Source organism: Nerophis ophidion, linkage group LG10 (genome assembly GCF_033978795.1).
Source record: "Nerophis ophidion isolate RoL-2023_Sa linkage group LG10, RoL_Noph_v1.0, whole genome shotgun sequence".
Lineage (NCBI taxonomy): Eukaryota > Metazoa > Chordata > Actinopteri > Syngnathiformes > Syngnathidae > Nerophis > Nerophis ophidion.
The window spans coordinates 20,161,645-20,179,466 of NC_084620.1; the positions used below are offsets into that span (position 1 = coordinate 20,161,645).

The 17,822-nt window shown below is 43.5% G+C and overlaps 1 protein-coding gene across 2 annotated transcripts in view; it reads left to right on the forward strand.

The window, feature by feature from the left end:
- The first annotated feature begins 15,448 nt into the window (after positions 1-15,448).
- LOC133560351 (neuroligin-2-like) overlaps positions 15,449-17,822 on the forward strand; it is a 304,784-nt gene continuing 302,410 nt past the window's right edge. Inside the window, exon 1 of one of the 2 annotated variants that reach the window (XM_061912802.1) lies at positions 15,449-16,187. The gene's annotated coding sequence lies outside the window, so the exon portion shown is untranslated. The remainder of the gene's footprint in view (positions 16,188-17,822) is intronic. The other variant, XM_061912801.1, reaches the window with a different exon arrangement.

Genomic DNA, 17,822 nt, shown 5'->3' on the forward strand with positions numbered 1-17,822 from the left:
CTACCTAGAGTAGTCCAATCTCTTGACGGGGCCCCCTGGTGAGCATTACCCATCAGACTTATCCCCTATCCTTTCAATTATCTGGTAACCACTTTGAGTCTATTAGTTTTTTAGTCATCCTCTCTCGCTCTGCTCCTATTGTACTCTGTCTTACCTGGCTAGCTGGACACAATCCCCATATTGACTGGGCCAAGACTACCATCATTAACTGGGGGATAATTTTTCATACACACTGTCTGAGGTCTGCATGCCTTCACACAGTGCCCTCTCGTGTTTTCACCCTAGAAATGAGAGAGTTGTCTATTGTCCTCACTGCCTATCATGATCTCAAAGACATATTTAAAAGGAATAAAATGTTGTGGTTCCCTCAACACCATCCTAATCTCTTACCTGGGGCTCCACTCCCTCCTTTGCAACTATACGACATTTCTAAACATGAAGGAGATTCACCATAGGATTATGTCACTACTATTCTTTCGTCTGGTCTCGGTTATCGATCCAAATCTCCAGTAGCCACCATTTTTTTGTGTGGAAAAGAAAGATAAATCACTATACCTTTGCATTGATTACCACACCCTGAATATAACTGTTAAAAAAAAATCTCCCACTTCTCCACTTGGCTTTCAACCCTCTACGTGCAGCTGGACCTCCGCAATGCATACCATCTAGTTAGAATAAAGAAAGGAAATGAATGGAAGACCGCATTCAACACACCATTAGGGCTTTATGAATATCTTGTTATGCTGTTTGGTCCCACCAATACTCCTGCCGTGTTTCAAAGCCTTGTTATGATGTCCTGCAGGACATTGTCGACCACTTTGTGGTGGTTTGCTTGAACTTTGTCACAGGACTTCCACCATCCAATGGAAATGCAGTTATATTGACTTCGGTGGACCGTTTTTGAAGGTTGTCCATTTCATCGCTCTCCCCAAGACGCCTTCTGAACTTGAGACTGTGGAGTTGTTGGTACGCCAGGTTTTCCGGCTGCATGAAATCCCTGTGGATGTGGTTTCAGAAAGAGGGCCACAATTTTAGTCTTTAGGAGCATCGCCTGCAGACCAATGGTCAGACTGAGCGCACCAATCAAGGTCTGGAGGCCACCATCCGCACTGTTTTCCACCAGCAGCGGCCTCCTGGGGATTTAACCTAACCTTGGATACTCCCATAATACACTTGTCAGCTCCGCTACATGCATGTCTCATTTTCACTCTGCCTATGTGTACTAGCCCCATGCTTTTTCCTCTCTGTAATTTAAAGTTGCAGTCCCGTCCGTAGTTGCCCACCTGCGCCGTGCAGGTCAAGCCAGGCACAATACTTTTGCTCACCTCCGAGCGCAAGTAGTGTCTCCCCAACTGCCACAGTAGCACAGCACATGAATACAAGCCTGGTCAGAGTGTGTGTCTTTCATCTCGCCACCTACCACTTCAGGTGGACTCTAAGAAACTGCAGTCAGAGTTTATAGGTTTATATGCTAACTAGCATGGGAATACGTCGGCGGCTACATCCAGCAGCCTGTGAAGCAGCAGAGTCTAGTACCAGCGGGGGCCGTCTACGGAGCAGACGCCAGCGGTGTGATCGGAAACGCGGATGTCGAGCGGGGCTAAAAACAAAGCAGAAGGCTAATCCCCACAGAACACCACTTCCCTCCATCCTGAAGACGGATTTAAATGGAAAATGCGAGACTACTGGTCTGGGTAAGGAGTCAGTTAAATTAGAACAAGTTTTTTCTGCTTTGAGTGTTTCAGAGTTGGACATGTGTTTTACCGAGGTGGCTAACTATGATGCGTGCAGTTTATCAAAGCAACAAACAAACAATCGGAAAATTCCCGTTACTGAGGTGGCTAACCATGATGCGTGCAGTTTATCAAAGCAACAATCAAACAATCGGAAAATTCCTGTCGTATCAATTCCTAGATATGGTCGTAACTATACTAAATGCACTGGGCATAATAAACACATTATTAATATTGCTACTACGGATAATTTGATCAAAAACTCCCTAAAACAGCCCACTTCCTATAATATAGGTTTTTTAAACATAAGATCATTGTCTCCCAAAACGTTGTTAGTTAATGATATTATCAGAGACAACAATCTTAACGTCATCGGTCTCAGCGAAACCTGGCTTAAACCAAACGACTTTTTTGCGCTAAATGAGGCATGTCCTCCTAACTTTACACATGCGCATATTGCCCGTCCGCTTAAAAGGGGTGGTGGGGTCGCACTAATATACAACGAAAACTTTAACCTTAGTCCTAACATAAATAATAAATATAAATCGTTTGAGGTGCTTACTATGAGGTCTGTCACACTACTGCCTCTACACCTGGCTGTTATCTACCGCCCCCCAGGGCCCTATTCGGACTTTATCAATGAATTCTCAGAGTTCGTTGCTGATCTAGTGACACACGCCGATAGTATAATCATAATGGGGGACTTTAATATCCATATGAATACCCCATCAGACCCACCGTGCGTAGCGCTCCAGACCGTAATTGATAGCTGTGGTCTCACACAAATAATAAATGAACCCACGCATCGCAACGGTAATACGATAGACCTAGTGCTTGTCAGGGGTATCACCGTTTCCAAAGTTACGATACTCCCGTATACTAAAGTATTGTCCGATCATTACCTTATAAAATTCGAGGTTCAGACGCATGTTCGTCAAACTAATAATAATAATTACTGCTATAGCAGCCGCAACATTAATACAGCCACAACGACAACTCTTGCTGACCCACTGCCCTCGGTAATGGCACCATTCCCAAAGTATGTGGGCTCTATTGATAACCTCACTAACAACTTTAACGACGCCCTGCGCGAAACCATTGATAACATAGCACCGCTAAAGTTAAAAAAGGCTCCAAAAAAGCGCACCCCGTGGTTTACAGAAGAAACTAGAGCTCAGAAATTATTATGTAGAAAGCTGGAACGCAAATGGCGCACGACTAAACTTGAGGTACACCATCAAGCATGGAGTGATGGTTTAATAACTTATAAACGCATTCTTACCTTAGCTAAAGCTAAATATTACTCAAATCTCATCCACCGTAATGAAAACGATCCTAAATTGTTGTTTAGTACGGTAGCATCGCTAACCCAACAAGGGACCCCTTCCAGTAGCTCAACCCACTCAGCTGATGACTTTATGCAATTCTTTAGTAAGAAAATTGAAGTCATTAGAAAGGAGATTAAAGACAATGCGTCCCAGCTACAACGGGGTTCTATTAACACTGACACGATTGTATATACGGCGGATACTGCCCTCCAAAATAGTTTCTCTCGTTTTGAGGAAATAACATTAGAGGAATTGTTACAACGTGTAAATGGAATAAAACAGACAACATGTTTACTTGACCCTCTTCCTGGGAAACTTATCAAGGGGTTCTTTGTATTATTAGGTCCATCAGTGCTAAATATTATAAACTTATCACTCTCCTCGGGCACTGTTCCCCTAGCATTCAAAAAAGCGGTTATTCATCCTCTTCTTAAAAGACCTAACCTCGATCCTGACCTCATGGTAAACTACCGACCGGTGTCTCACCTTCCCTTTATTTCAAAAATCCTTGAAAAAATTGTTGCGAAGCAGTTAAATGAACACTTAGCGTCTAACAATCTATGTGAAACCTTTCAATCCGGTTTCAGGGCAAATCACTCCACGGAGACAGCCCTCGCAAAAATGACTAATGATCTATTGCTAACGATGGATTCTGATGCGTCATCTATGTTGCTGCTCCTCGATCTTAGCGCTGCTTTCGATACCGTCGATCATAATATTTTATTAGAACGTATCAAAACACGAATTGGTATGTCAGACTTAGCCCTGTCTTGGTTTAACTCTTATCTTACTGATAGGATGCAGTGTGTCTCCCATAACAATGTGACCTCGGACTACGTTAAGGTAACGTGTGGAGTTCCCCAGGGTTCGGTCTTTGGCCCTGCACTCTTCAGCATCTACATGCTGCCGCTAGGTGACATCATACGCAAATACGGTATTAGCTTTCACTGTTATGCTGATGACACCCAACTCTACATGCCCCTAAAGCTGACCAACACGCCGGATTGTAGTCAGCTGGAGGCGTGTCTTAATGAAATTAAACAATGGATGTCCGCTAACTTTTTGCAACTCAACGCCAAAAAAACGGAAATGCTGATTATCGGTCCTGCTAGACACCGAACTCTATATAATAATACAACTCTAACATTTGACAACCAAACAATTAAACAAGGCGACACGGTAAAGAATCTGGGTATTATCTTCGACCCAACTCTCTCCTTTGAGGCACACATTAAAAGCGTTACTGAAACGGCCTTCTTTCATCTCCGTAATGTCGCTAAAATTCGCTCCATTCTGTCCACTAAAGACGCTGAGATCATTATCCATGCGTTTGTTACGTCTCGCCTCGACTACTGTAACGTATTATTTTCGGGTCTCCCCATGTCTAGCATTAAAAGATTACAGTTGGTACAAAATGCGGCTGCTAGACTTTTGACAAGAACAAGAAAGTTTGATCATATTACGCCTATACTGGCTCACCTGCACTGGCTTCCTGTGCACTTAAGATGTGACTTTAAGGTTTTACTACTTACGTATAAAATACTACACGGTCTAGCTCCATCCTATCTTGCCGATTGTATTGTACCATATGTCCCGGCAAGAAATCTGCGTTCAAAGGACTCCCGCTTATTAGTGATTCCCAAAGCCCAAAAAAAGTCTGCGGGCTATAGAGCGTTTTCCGTTCGGGCTCCAGTACTCTGGAATACCCTCCCGGTAACAGTTCGCGATGCCACCTCAGTAGAAGCATTTAAGTCTCACCTTAAAACTCATTTGTATACTCTAGCCTTTAAATAGACTCCCTTTTTAGACCAGTTGATCTGCCGTTTCTTTTCTTTTTCTTCTATGTCCCACTCTCCCTTGTGGAGGGGGTCCGGTCCGATCCGGTGGCCATGTACTGCTCGCCTGTGTATCGGCTGGGGACATCTCTGCGCTGCTGATCCGCCTCCGCTTGGGATGGTTTCCTGCTGGCTCCGCTGTGAACGGGACTCTCGCTGCTGTGTTGGATCCGCTTTGGACTGGACTCTCGCGACTGTGTTGGATCCATTTTGGATTGCACTTTCACAGTATCATGTTAGACCCGCTCGACATCCATTGCTTTCCTCCTCTCCAAGGTTCTCATAGTCATCATTGTCACCGATGTCCCACTGGGTGTGAGTTTTCCTTTCCTTGCCCTTATGTGGGCCTACCGAGGATGTCGTGGTGGTCTGTGCAGCCCTTTGAGACACTAGTGATTTAGGGCTATATAAGTAAACATTGATTGATTGATAGGTTCTTATCCCATTGAGCGAGTAATCAATTCCTCTACTTTCCAAATACGTCTTCGGACTCCCTCGAGATACATCCCTCTTTCCATGTCTCTGCTCAAGGCAGTTACTTCCAGCCCAGTGAGCCCCCCGGAAGTGACTCCTCCACCTACCAGGTTTTTTGATGGTCATCCCGCATTTACAGTCGAGGCCATTCTCAACGTGAAGAGAAGGTGCAGGGCTTTCCAGTATGTAGTTGACTGGGAGGTCAAAGCAAAGATCCTGGGATCCTCATTCCCTTATTGTAGAGTGTAGACCCAACGGTATTATCTGTGTTTTAAGATCATTTTCGGAAAAGACAGGATAGTGTTGTGTTTTATCGTTCTCATACCTTCCCTATTGTGTTGTCCCTGCATTTTGTCTTTTTTTTTTTTTTTTTATATTTCAGTTAATTTTTCCTTGGCGAGCGGCCGGCCATCGGGACACACCTCCAGCTAAGCAGTCTAAGGACTACTTAAGCTTGGCACTGACAGCTGTGTCTTGCTGGTTTTTGTTCCCTGTCCTCCCACGTTGCATGCGTTGCTTGACCTCCTAATCCGGGTAAATGTTTTGCCTTTTTATAATATGCCTAACGTCTGTGTTTTTTTCTATCGTCCCTGAGGTGGAGTAGATCTATATTGTGGACATTTCCTTCTCTCAGTGTGCCCTGGTGTTTCCCCTAACCGACCTCTGAGGTTCCATTTTATTAACTACCTTATATGGTGTGTGTTTCTGCCCCATCACCTTTTGTTTGCTTTTTAGACTTGATTAAAGATTTTTTCTCTTTTTTGATTTTCCCTTGATTCTCGTCTCTGCATCTGGGGTCAACACCTTGTTCAAGTCGTAACAATATGGTTATTTTATGTCTACAGGGCTCTCCTAATGTTAAGATTCTGTATTTATAAGATTATATATTTTTTACGCTTTAGCAATTAAAGGCTCAAAGGCAATTAACAACAATAAACAAGGGATTACTGTATCAGAAAGAAAAACACAAACTAAAATCATTATTGTGTTGTATTCAAAACTATTGATTCTAATTAAATGTACCCAAATTCACATGCCTTGAAGCTTTGACAGATGTGATGTGATTATTTTTTTAAACTTAAAGAAAATGTTTTTAATATATTCATCCATTCATTTTCTCCCACTTGTCTCTTTTGGGGTCACTGGAGCCTATCTCAGCTACATTCGTCGAAGGCGGGATACACCCTAGACAAGTCGCCACCTCATCGCAGTGTTTTTAATATCCATTCATCCATCCATTTTCTACCGCTTATTTCCTTTAGGGTCGCGGGGGGCACTGGTGCCTATCTCAGTTACAATCAGGCGAAAGGTGGAGTATACCCTGGACAAGTCGCCACCTCATCGCAGTGTTTTTAATATATAGATATTTTTTTATTTTAATAAAAAATTGTCATTGTTTGCCACCTGTCCATCTCCTTTCAACCAAGTTTGAGCCACTGGGTTTGTTATGGCTGGACAAAATGGTGCCACAGCTTAAACCTGCAGCATGCTCTTATGACATAGATAAGTATGGCACCTCGCCTGTTCAAAAACAGAATATATTTGGCCTTCTTGCCCAGGGAATCATTAACAACAGTCTTCCTGCAGGAACTGTTCTAAACTCTAATGAAGCTGGAAAAAACATTGTTACAGTTTATCATCAATCAATGTTTATTTATAAAGCCCTAAATCATTAGTGTCAACACAAACCACAGCGACATCCTCGGTAGAGCCCACATAAGGGCAAGGAAAACTCACACCCAGTGGGACGCCGGTGACAATGATGACTATTTGAAACCTTGGAGAGGACCGCATATGTGGGCAACCCCCCCCCCCCCCCCCTGCCACCCCACCCCCCTTACCCCAGGGGACCGAAAGCAATGGATGTCGAGCGGGTCTAACATGATACTGTGAAAGTTCTATGAAAGTTCATAGAAAATACTATAGAAGTTCAATCCATAGTGGATCCAACATAGCCGTGAGAGTCCAGTCCAAAGAGGATCCAACACTGTAGCGAGAGTCCCGTCCATAGTGGAGCCAACAGGAAACCATCCCAAGCGGAGGCGGATCAGCAGCGCAGAGATGTCGCCAGCCGATACACAGGCAAGCGGTCCATCCTGGGTCCCGACTCTGGACGAGCGGTCCATCTTGGGTCCCTACTCTGGACAGCCAGTACTTCATCCATGGCCACTGGACCGGGCACCCTCCACAAGGGAGATTGGGACAGAGGAGAAAAAGAAAAGAAAGGGCAGATCAACTGGTCTAAAAAGGGGGTCTATATAAAGGCTTGAGTATACAAATGAGTTTTAAGGTGAGACTTAAATACTTTTACTGAGGTGGCATCTCAAACTGTTACCGGGAGGGCATTCCAGAGTACTGGAGCCCGAATGGAAAACGCTCTATAGCCTGCAGACTTTTTTTGGGCTCTGGGAATCACTAATAAGTCGGAGTCCTTTGAACGCAGACATATGGTACAATACAATCGGCAAGATAGGCTGGAACTAGACCGTTTAGTATTTTATACGTAAGTAATAAAACCTTAAAGTCACGTCTTAAGTGCACAGGAAGCCAGTGCAGGTGAGCCAGTACAGGCATAATATGATCAAACTTTCTTGTTCTTGTCAAAAGTTTAGCAGCCGCATTTTGTACCAACTGTAATCTTTTAATGCTAGACATGGGGAAACCCGGAAACAATACGTTACAGTAATCGAGGCGAGACGCAACTAACGCATGGATAATGATCTCAGCGTCATTAGTGGACAAAATGGAGCGAATTTTTGCGATATTACGGAGATGAAAGAAGGCTGTTTTAGTAACGCTTTTAATGTGTGACTCAAAGGAGAGAGGTGCGTTGAAGATAATACCCAGATTCTTTACCGAGTCACCTTGTTTAGTTGTTTGGTTGTCAAATGTTAAAGTTGTATTATTAAATGGAGGTCGGTGTCGAGCAGGACCGATAATCAGCATATCCGTTTTTTTGGCGTTGAGTTGCAAAAAGTTAGCGGACATCCATTGTTTAATTTCATTAAGACACGCCTCCAGCTGACTACAATCCGGCGTGTTGGTCAGCTTTAGGGGCATGTAGAGTTGGGTGTCATCAGCATAACAGTGAAAGCTAACACCATATTTGCGTGTGATGTCACCTAGCGGCAGAATGTAGGTGCTAAAGATGCAGGGCCAAGGACCAAACCCTGGGGAACTCCACACGTTACTTTAACATTGTCCCCGGTCACACTGTTATGGGAGACGCACTGCACCCTGTCAGTAAGATAAGAGTTAAACCAAGACAGGGCTAAGTCTGACATACCAATTCGTTGTTTGATATGCTCTAATAAAATATTATGATCGACGGTATCAAAAGCAGCTTTAAGATTGAGGAGCAGCAACATAGATGACGCATCAGAATCCATCGTTAGCAATAGATCATTAGTCATTTTTGCGAGGGCTGTCTCCGTAGAGTGATTTGCCCTGAAACCGGATCGAAAGGTTTCACATAGATTGTTAGACGCTAAGTGTTCATTTAGCTGCTCTGCAAAAAAATTTTTCAATGATTTTTGAAATAAAGGGAAGGTGAGACACTGGTCGGTAGTTTACCATGAGGTCAGGATCAAGGTTAGGTCTTTTAAGGAGAGGATGAATAACAGCTTTTTTGAATGCTTGGGGAACAGTATCAGAGGAAAGTGATAAGTTTATAATTTTTAGCACTGATGGACCTAATAATACAAAGAACCCCTTGATAAGTTTCCCAGGAAGTGGGTCATGATGTTTGTTTTATTACATTTACACGTTGTAACAATGCTTCTAATGTTATTTCAGCAAAATGAGAGAAGCTATTTTGGAGGGCAGTATCCGCCGTATATACAGTCATATCTGTGTTAATAGAACTCAGTTGTAGCTGGGATGTATTGTCTTTAATCTCCTTTCTAATGATTTCAATTTATTATTAAATAATTTCATAAAGTCATCTGCTGAGTGGGTGGAGCTACTGGAAGGAGTCCCTTGATGGGTTAGCGATGCTACTGTACTAAACAAAAATTAAGAATCTTTTTTATTCAGGCGGATGAGATTTGAGTAATATTTAGCTTTAGCTAAGGTAAGCATGCGTTTATAAGTTATTAAACTATCACTCCATGCTTGATGGTAAACCTCAAGTTTAGTCGTGCGCCATTTGCGTTCCAGCTTTCTACATGATAATATCTGAGCTCTAGTTTCTTCTGTAAACCATGGCGTACGCCTTTTTGGAGCCTTTTTTCATTCCAGCGGTGCTATACTATCAATGGTTTCGTGCAGGGCGTCATTAAAGTTGTTAGTGAGGTTATCAATAGAGCCCACATAATTTGGGAATGGTGCCATTACCGAGGGCAGTAGGCCAGCAAGAGTTGTCGTTGTGGCAGTATTAATGTTGCGGCTGCTATAGCAGTTATTATTATTATTAGCTTGCCGAACATGAGTCTGAACCTCAAATTTGATAAGGTAATGATCGGACATTACTTTAGTATATGGGAGTATCAGAACTTTGGAAACGGTGATACCCCTGACAAGCACTAGGTCTATCGTGTTACCATTGCGATGCGTGGGTTCATTGTTTATTTGCGTAAGACCGCAGCTATCAATTATAGTCTGGAGCGTCACGCACAGTGGATCCGATTGGGTATTCATATGGATATTAAAGTCCCTAATTATAATTATATTACCGGCGTGCGTCACTAGATCAGCAACGAACTCTTGGGTGCCATGATTGGGTATAAAATTAGCTTCCATGAAATGCTAAGTAATTCACAAACAAAGATGGGGTAAGGGTCACCACTCTGTAGGCAAATTGTCGAAAAGTTTTAGAACAACATTTCTCAACAAGCTATTGCAAGGAATTTAGAGATTTTACCATCTACGATCCGTAGAATCATCAAAAAGTTCAGAGAATCTGGAGAAATCACTGCACGTAAGCGATGATATTATGGATTTTTGATCCCTCAGGTGGTACTGCATCAAAAACCAACATCAGTGTGTAAAGGATATCACCACATGGGCTCTGGAACATTTCATAAAACCACTGTCAGTAAATACAGTTGGTCGCTACATCTGTAAGTGCAAGTTAAAACTCTACTATGCAAAGCCAAACCCATTTATTAACAATATCCTGAAACACCGCCGGCTTGGCTGGGCCCGAGCTCACCTAAGATGGACTGATGCAAAGTGTAAAGGTGTTCTGTGGTCTGATGAGTCCACATTTCAATTTATAATTGGCAACAGAGGACGTGGTGTCCTCCAGAATAAAGAGGAAAATAACCATTTGGATTGTTATAGGCGCAAAGTCCAAAGGCCAGCATCTGTGATGGTATGGGGGTGTATTAGTGCCCAAGGCATGGGTAACTTACACATCTGTGAAGACACCATTAATGCTGAATGGTCCATACAGGTTTTGGAACAACATATGTTGTCATCCAAGCAACGTTATCATGGACGCCCCTGTTTATTTCAGCAAGACAATGCCAAGCCAGGTGTTACAGCAGCGTTGATTTGTAGTAAAAGAGTGTGGGTACTTTCCTGGCCCCCCTGCAGTCCAGACCTGTCTCCCATCATAGAAGAAGAAGCGTAAAATACGACAGCGGAGACCACGGACTGTTGAACGACTGACGCTCTACATAAAACAAGAATGGAAAAGATTTCCACTTTCAAAGCTCCAACAATTAGTTTCCTCAGTTCCCAAACGTTTATTGAGTGGTGTTAAAAGGAAAGGTGATGTAACACAGTGGTGAACATGCCCTTTCCCAACTACTTTGGCAAGTGTTGCGGCCATGAAATTCTAAGTTGATTATTAATTGCAAAAAAAACAAAAAGTTTATGAGTTTGAACATCAAATATCTTGTGTTTGTAGTGCATTCAATTGAATATGGGTTGAAAAGGATTTGCAAATCATTGTATTCCGTTTATATTTTTATCTAACACAGTTTCCCAACTAATATGGAAACGGGGTTTGTAAAAGTAGCGTTTCTTCTCTATAAATATACTCAAGTAAAAGTAAAAGTATTTTGCATTAAAACTACTCTTAGAAGTACAATTTGTCCCAAAAGTTACGCAAGTAGATGTAACGGAGTAAATGTAGCGCATTACTACCCACCTCTGAGTATGTCCATGCTCTTATTGTACTGCCATGCATGTCCACATTTTGTATTAGTGTGAGTCTGATAATATATTTGAGTGCAGCGGTGTAAAACTGCACTGCATGATGTGTTTTACTTACTTTGATAGGCCAAATGATCATATTAGAAACAACTCCCAGAATGATGCAGTGCAGTTGTACGACTGTAATATGAAAAAAAGTCAATCTGTTATAACTCTTGTATTGATTATATTAAGGTGTATGTGTAGAGTTGCATATGAAATAACCTTAGCTCATAGTTGATGGTAAACGGACACATAAAAGTGCACTATGGGGATTGCTCGGAGAGAAGAGAACGTGTTTAAGAGCGCCAAAGGGGAAGTGTGGCGGGTGTGTGTAGCTTGTCATGTCGCACATGTTTGCCGCCAAGTATTGATACACTCCATCAACAAGCGACACAATACAAGGAGCGCATGTGTGTGTGTCTGCTGCTGGGCGGCAGGATGGGCCGGGCTCAGCTGTCAGGTCTCCCAGGCGGCCCATTACCTGTGATGGCTCGGCCTGGTTCTATCAAGTGGAGGACATTCTTGAATGGGATCTCACACTGGGATGGAAGGAAGGAACATTGACTGCATGGGAGACCATTTGTCTCAATGGCTCTTGTTCCCTCAGGTGGATGGAGTGCAGGTGGAAATCAGGAGAGTCTGATGATTTAAGCCATCTTTGGTCCCTGCAGAATGGGTCTCTCTTTCTCAGCCTCGGCTTTTCAAATGGTCTGTTTGGGTGTACTCCCACTAGGCCTTAGGCCACTGCACAGTACATACCTAAAATCCAGAGCGCTTTGTTTTTTGTTTGAGTTCGGAACACTTCCCTTCCTCTGGCACGAGTGACAAAGGTGAGCCATGGCACGGCATGGACAGTGCCGACCAGTGATTCTATGACCTTTTTCAACAAGCACCACCTCAGAAAACACTTGGCTCTCCAAGCACCACCATAATAACCAACATTAAAATACTGTAGTGTTGTAGGCCCAGGTATTCATTAAAATAAGGCATAGGTTTTATTCGACAAGAAAATTTATTATTGACGGCCTGTAATGTTACACACAATGCAAAAAAAACCATCACCAACAATGTAAATGTGTACTGTGAAAGGAGTATAAGACTTTTTTGGTGTACCACTAGATCAGAGGTGTCAAAGTCAAGGCTCTTGGGCCAGATTCGGCCTGCAAACATATTATCTATGGCCCCCGGGATGATATTTGATTAGTATTAGAACTGGCCTGCAGGCCACAGGTTCCTGGTGCTGTTTTGCACGCACCAATACTCCATTAGAATTTTCAGAATGGGGTCGCAGGGATCCCATCAAGTCAAGTAAATGGGGTCCCACAAATGGTAAATGGTAAATGGGTTGTACTTGTATAGCACTATTCTACCCCTTTTTAAGGAGCCCAAAGCGCTTTGACAGTATTTCCACATTCGCCCATTCACACACACATTCACACACTGATGGCAGGAGCTGCCATGCAAGGCGCTCACCAGGACCCAGCAGGAGCAAAGGTGAAGTGTCTTGCCCAAGGACACAACGGACGTGACTAGGATGGTAGAAGGTGGGGATTGAACCAGCAACCCTCAGATTGCTGGCACAGCCACTATACCAACTCCGCCACGCCGTCCCGACAGTAATTTTTTGGGGTCCCACTTTTTTGTAACCATAAATGTATGAATTATTCTGTTATATCTCACATTCTATATTGTGTTTTAGAAAAAGGTTGTCATAAACGTTACTTAATTCATTAAAAGTATATATATATATGTATACAAAAGAAAACACATGTTAATGCATATGTGAATTTATTCTGTTATTAACATTCATTAATTTTTTTCTTTCCTTCATGGATCTAACCTTTACCTCTGCCGGTATTTTTGTCTATATTTGAATTGTAATATTTTCAGAATGTGTTTGCTCTGTTTTTGGCCAAAGTAAGACAAAGAAAACAATCTGAAGTTGTCTTTATTTTTTTGTTTTAATGCCATGATTTTAATAATCCGGCTGGCGTGTGCACAGTTTTTCCTTCATACAGGCCCTGGGCTAAAATGAGTTTGACACCCCTGCACTAGATGTACACGTACCACCATACTTGCCAACCTTGAGACCTCCGAATTCAGGAGATGGAAATGGGGTTGGGGGAGGGGGGGGTGTACATTGTAGCGTCCCAGAAGAGTTAGTGTTGCAAGGGGTTCTGGCTATTTAGGGTGTTGTGTTTATGTTGTGTTATCGTGCGGATGTTCTCCCAAAATATGTTTGTCATTCTTGTTTGGTGTGGGTCCACAATGTGGCGCATATTTGTAACAGTGTTAAAGTTGTTTATACGGCCACCCTCAGTGTGACCTGTATGGCTGTTGATCAAGTACGCCTTGCATTCACTTTCTTCTGTGAAAAAACATAGAAATTATGTGACTGGGCCAGCATGCCAAGGCAGTGTCTTTAAAACTCGCCACCAAAATTGTTATCTGGGTGGAAATCGAGAGAAGTTTGGGAAACTGGTTGCCCCTTGAGTTTTCCGGGAGGGGCACTGAAATTCGGGACTCTCCCGGGGAAAATCGGGAGGGTTGGCAAGTATGCGTACCACATTTTGAGAAAAGCCAGTTCACTGATTGTCTGTAATGCTCCTCACAAGTTCTCAATGGTGTAGCATAAAATACCTTAAATAGTCAAAATAATCCAAAACTTGGGCAGTACGGTGAAAGAGGGGTTAGTGCATCTGCCTCACAATACGAAGGTCCTCAGCAGTCCTGGGTTCAATCCCGGGCTCGGGATCTTTCTCTGTGGAGTTTGCATGTTCTCCCCGTGACTGCGTGGGTTCCCTCCGGGTACTCCGGCTTCCTCCCACCTCCAAAAACATGCACCTGGGGATAGGTTGTTTGGCAACACTAAATTGGCCCCAGTGTGTGAATGTGAGTGTGAATGTTGTCTGTCTATCTGTGTTGGCCCTGCAATGAGGTAGCGACTTGTCCAGGGTGTACTTTGCCTTCCGCCTAAATGCAGCTTAGATAGACTACAGTGACCCACCGCGACCCCAAAGGGGAAAAGTGGTAGGAAATGAATGGATGGTTGGAAACCAAAACTCAAAACCCATAGCACGCTTGGTTGTAGAGTGGCTGTGACAGAATACTTGAGGGTTCCTGGTTCGATCCCCAGCAAGACACTTCACCCTTGCTCCTGGTTCGTGGTTAGGGCCTCGCAAGGCAGCTCCCGCCATCAGTGTGTGAATAGGTGACTGTGGAAATTGTGTCAAAGCGCTTTGAGTACATTGAAGGTAGAAATAAATGATAAATGATAAACGGGTTGTACTTGTATAGCGCTTTTCTACCTTCAAAGTGCTCAAAGCGCTTGACACTACTTCCACATTTACCCATTCACACACACATTCACGCACTGATGGAGGGAGCTGCCATGCAAGGGTGAAGTGTCTTGCTCAGGACACAACGGACGTGACGAGGTTGGTACTAGGCGGGAATTGAACCAAGGACCCTCGGGTTGCGCACGGCCACTCTCCCCACTGCCCCACGCCGTCCCTAAAAAAGTGCAATACAACTATATAACCTATTTAGCACACCTGGGACTACATTTGTGAGAGCAATAAAGTCTATCAGTTTTATTTCTTTCTTTCTTTCTTTCTTTCTTTCTTTCTTTCTTTCTTTCTTTCTTTCTTTCTTTCGCAGTTTAGTATACTTTTAGGGCGACATCTTGACTGTAAGCATCTTTTTACTGGAAGGATGGCTGGAAAATAATGGGCATGTGTGCCGTGAGTGTCCTGTGACGTCACAGCGATGCAGCAATAAGAGGGATGCCTTAAGGGGGGAAAAAGAAAATCCCAAATGAATGCCATCCCTGCATGCGGATGAAGGGTGTGCGCGTGCCCGCCAGCTCGGATGCTGAAGCTGGATCAGGCTCCTCCGTATTGAGGTCAGAGGCAAGCGTTGCCATGGCGACCGGCTCTCGGGAGGAGGACACTGCGGCGCGTGCACCATACGACGGCGGGGGCGTGCCGGCGAGGACGAGCACGCGGGGGTGCGCACCGAGGCGGCCGCCGCAGCCACAGCAGCATCGGCAGCAGACGCCACAGTCCGCGCGCCGGACCGCATCGTAACGCTTATTCCCGCCCATTCGGAGGGTTGACTTTGAGGCGTTAATCCAAGACGTTTCGGCGTTTAAAACGAAAAAAGAAGGCTCCCAAAGCAGGGCCGTGTGATCACAGGCGAGAGACAACTCCTCCGCCGATGTCATTTCCGCGTCCGCTGCTTCTGTCGTGGCTCGGCTGGGCCTCCAAAGGTGTCCGAAGCGAAAGCCGACAACGAGACGATGAATGAATGAATGCATGAATGTGCTGCCGTCCTCCGGGGAACGAGGGAGGCTCCGCGCGCACGGATGTCCTCCAACATCCTCAGTATTAGCACAGTTTGATTCTTCCTCGTCGCGTTAGTGTTATTCTTCTTTGCTGATCTGCTGTCATTGTCACCCAGTCCCACCTGCTGGTCCAACCCAAGGAAGGAAGGAAGGACCGCTTTGACTGTCAAAGGCTTTCATTTTACTTTTGCATTTTTTTTTTTTTTTTGTAGTTAGCAGCTGCTTGAATTGGCTTTTTGAGGAGGGCAGAGGACACAATCAGAAGGGACAAGGCAGAGAAAGGACGCCACTGATTTGCCACCAGCCTGTGAGGACTTCAATTGACCAGGTAAGGGTTTGACACATCTGTGGTTCTGTTTGGCACCACTTATGCACCATGCATGTGTCCGCTATATCTGCCCACCCGGGCAGTAGTGCGATCTATAATCTTTGATAAGAATGTGCATACTTTTCGCATCATTTCACTGTCAATCCAGCTGACCCATGTGTGCATACTTTAACCGTGCACATGCATATATGTCTTGTCCGTATTGATTCTAACAGACACTCCTGAGAGCACAGGGGTCAAACATTGTTTAAAGTGGCCCGCGAAAGCCTGTAAATAATACTTGTAAACAAAGCATACTTCACCTTTCCTGAATTTGAATTATTTTGAATTTTTAATTAGAATTTTTGAATTTGAATTTATTTATGGGCTTCACGGTGGAGGAGGGGTTAGTGCGTCTGCCTCACAATACGAAGGTCCTGCAGTCCTGGGTTCAATCCCAGGCTGGAGATCTTTCTGTGTGGAGTTTGCATGTTCTCCCCGTGAATGCGTGGGTTCCCTCCGGGTACTCCGGCTTCCTCCCACTTCCAAAGACATGCACCTGGGGATAGGTTGATTGGCAACACTAAATTGGCCTTAGTGTGTGAATGTTGTCTGTCTATCTGTGTTGACCCTGCGATGAGGTGGCGACTTGTCCAGGGTGTATACCGCCTTCCGCCCGATTGTAGCTGGGATAGGTGCCAGCGCCCCCCGTGACCCCAAAAGGGAATAAATGGTAGAAAATGGATGGATGGATGCATTTATTTATTTATTCCAGCAGAGAGACATAGCAACTCTTCATCACTCTTTGTAATTTAACAGACATGCAACTGCACCCACCGAAAAGGGATACGGGAAAAAAGCAAGAATTTATTATCAATTTATATGCTGGTTGTATATGCTGGTTATATAGTCAAAGTTTAAACAAAGGATTTAATGGATACATGAGAATTTCAGAACAAGTATAACATATGATAATGGATGATACGTTTTTTTTTTTTTTGTCTTTTGTTTTTCTGTTGTTGTTTTTTGTTAGTTTCTTAGTCTACATTAGTGGTTCGCAACCTTTTTTCAGTGATGTAACCCCTGTGAACATTTTTTTAATTCAAGTACCCCCTAATCAGAGCAAAGCATTTTTGGTTGAAAAAAAGAGATACAGAAGTAAAATACAGCACTATGTCATCAGTTTCTGATTTATTAAATTGTATAACAGTGCAAAATATTGCTCATTTTTAAACTATTTGCAAAAAAAAAGACATAAAAATAACTAAAAACTTGTTGAAAAATAAACAAGTGATTTAATTATAATTAAAGATTTCTACACATAGAAGTAATCATCAACTTAAAGTGCCCTCTTTGGGGATTGCAATAGAGATCCATCTGGATTCATGAACTTCATTCTAAACATTTCTTCCCCCCAAAAAATAAATCTTTAACATCAATATTTATGGAACATGTCCACAAATGAATTGTTGCTATTTTTAGAATATTTAAAAAAAATCTCACGTACCCCTTGGCATACTTTCAAGTACCCCCAGGGGTACGCGTAACCCCATTTGAGAACCACTGGTCTACAGGATGCATGATGTCCAATTCATGTTTCTTCTTGTGTTATTTTGTGCAGATTCATGAACCAATTTTTCCATGTTGTCATTTATG